Below are 3209 nucleotides of genomic sequence, written 5' to 3' on the forward strand. Positions count from 1 at the left end.
GTCATAAATTGAAAGAAAAAAAAAACATTGTGGCATGTGTAAAAGTTTGGCCAGCCTACATAGCCAGTACTTAGTAACACCCTCTCTGGTAGATATCACAGCTTGTAAACACTTTTTGTAGTCAGCTAAAAGTCTTTCAATTCTTGTATTTGGGATTTTCTTCCATTCTTCCTTGCAAAAGGCTTCTAGTTCTGCAATGTTCTTGGGCTGTCTTGTATGCCCAGCTCTTTTAAGATCTACCCACAGATTTTCAATTATGTTTAAGTCAGGGGACTGTGAGGGCCATTCTAAAACCTGCAGCTTGCATCTTGAGGTAGTATTTGGTGGATTTCAAGGTATGTTTAAGATCATTATCCTGTTGTAGAAGCCATCGTCTTTTCAGCTTGTTTACAGATGGTGTGATGTTTACCTACAGAATTTAATGGAATCCATTCGTCCCTCCACCTGTGCAATGTTTCCTGTGCCTCTGGCTGCAACACAACCCCAAAGCATGATGGATCCACCTCCATGCTTAACAGATGGCAAGATGTTCTTTTCATGAAATTCTGCTCCTTTTTTCTCCAAACCTTTGCTGATTATGGCCAAAGAGTTCTATTTTAACTTCATCAGTCTACAGCACTTGCTTCCAAAACACATCAAGCTTCTGTAGATGTTCTGTTGCAAACTTCTGAAATTGGATTTTATGAGGATGCAGGTAAGGTTTTCTTCTACCGACTCTTCCCTAAAGGTCTTGTTTGTGCAAGCATCACTGCACAGTGGAACGGTGCACAACCACTCCTGAGTCTGCTAAATCTTCCTGCAGGATTTTTGCAGTCAAATGGGGGGTTTGTTTTGCCTTTCTGACCAGCATACAAGCATTGCTCTCTGAGAGTTTTCTTGGTCTTCCAGATCTCATCTTGACTCCCACAGTTCCCCTAAACTGCCATCTCTTAATTACATTTCACACATGGAAACTGCAAGCTGACAACACTTTACTATCTTCTTGTAGCCTTTCTCTGCATTGTTGGCATCACTAACTTTAATTTTCATAGTCTTACACAACTGCTTAGAGGAACCTATGGATGCTGAATGTATGCACAAGGTTTGAAGAGTCAGAGTATCTGTAAAGCATTGAAACTGGCACCAGCTGACATTTCCTAATGACAGTTGTTGACATGCCTCAGGCCTAACGAGCTGATTATGGTCTGAGACGTTATAAAAAGAATTGGGGATTACCATTTAATCTGCCTGTATTGTGTGTGATGGGTGTGGATATTTATCAAGCATTCCATCTTTTCTGGGAATCTCAGTGCATATTTGACTGATTAAAATACTTCCACCTCTACATACCTCTGATACTGCTAGAGTGAGACATAAAAACCCACGGTTAGATGGTATTTTAGTATAGTAGCACTGGTAAGTTTTGGGGCAAATACTGTATGATTGAATCACATAAGCATGCTCTCCTATGTGCACTGTGCTCTGTACTTGATGGGTACTTGAAGGTGACTGCTGTACAATGCAGGAGGGGCCTAAAGCTCATTTGTGCCACAGGGGCAAAGAGGGTTAAACCGGCCATGTGGAAGCACACTAAACTTGAAGTTTATTAGCTACACTTCAAAGACTCCAAGCTAAAATACTACACTGCAGCCAAAAGCCATCACAATCTTAGGCTTTATTTCATGCAACTGATTAGTCAGTGGTCCATCAGCGACCCTTCTGTCCTTATTTCAGTCTACATACCCACAGCAGCTCCTGGAGAGGGTTTTCCAAATGAATAACTTTATAGTCAATTTTCTATTGTCCATGGTATTTCCATTTCCTCTCCCTCTGAGGTAAAATCTGGAGTTCCTCAAGGTTCTGTTTTGGGTCCCCCACTCCTGCTGCCTTTTGGCAACATTATTCCTAACAGTGTGTCAGTTCCCACAGTTTCTTTTTGTTCTTGCTTTTAATTATTGTTGGGTGTATTATTCACTGCCATTAAAATAAGACTGTCCTCATGAACTGTCTAACTGGCATCATAAAATGATTGTCCATAAATTGAATCCGCCTGAATGAAGACAAATCTGAAATGATCCCTCTCAGGCCATCAGACACGCAACAACACCCCCCCCCGCCCCCCCCCCCCCCCCCCCCCCCCCCCCACAAAATTTTTTAATGTTTGACCCTTGTCCAACTTATGAGGTCATGAGAAACCTATACTGTATGTCTTGTCTTTTTTCAACAAATGAGAACTATCCAAAACATGCTCTTTCTCATAATCTTCAGATAACAGAGAGTTATCAATGCTGTTTCCTCACATATGGATTAAGGTGATTTGTTTCCAAGACAAAAGCTTCATTGAAAGTGGCGCAGAAGACGAACAAGAGCAATAAGTATTGGTAACATTTTGCCCATTTTAGCAACCTTGAACCGGCTACCACTGGATTTTAATGTATTGCTACTTACTGTATAAAGCACTAAATAATTTAGATCCTGTTTTCATATTGAGCTCTTGTCACTACACACAACTATTGTTAATGTCCTAATTGTCACCTGCCCTATTAAAACACCCCTAAGCCACTTACTAAAGGTCACCAAAAAGGTCTCATGTGACACCTGACTGATCATGGTTTGTTGGTTGCCTCTTGCTCCAGGCTTAAATCTGAAGCAGACTGTGCTCTTGAGGTTGTTGCTTCTAAACGTTGGAGGTCTCTTTTCGTATTTAGGATACATGGACACTACGGACACTTTGAACAAGCAGCCCAATGCCCTGTTTAGACTTGCCTTTGTGTCATTTTTGTTTATTTTATCTATTTTATTTTATATATGTTGCCTTATTATTTATTGCTCTTGAAAGGTTCTATATCAATAAACTTAGTTAATTACTATTATTTTTTATTATAATTGTTGTTGTATTGCTAAATTGTCCACCTGCACGTTGCATTTCATCCTTGTCCACATGTCAAACCAGTTAAAATCTGACTCGTACTGACATCTGTTGGTGAAACATCTGTGTAGTACATCAGACTTGCCTGGTGTTGTGTCAATATTAGCATCCCTCACAAAAACGTGTTTTCCTGGCTGCGTGCCCACAGTTTTGCCTTTTCATGTTTTGCCACCGTACAAGGAAATAATTGTGGGAGGGAAAGGAAATGTGCTTCAGAAACAGCCCCACTTCCTCAAAGTACAAAGTGGCTTTTGACTTTAAAAAAAAATCAGACAACGTACCGGAACAACCCGGTTCCTCT

Source organism: Thunnus maccoyii, chromosome 12 (genome assembly GCF_910596095.1).
Source record: "Thunnus maccoyii chromosome 12, fThuMac1.1, whole genome shotgun sequence".
NCBI lineage: Eukaryota > Metazoa > Chordata > Actinopteri > Scombriformes > Scombridae > Thunnus > Thunnus maccoyii.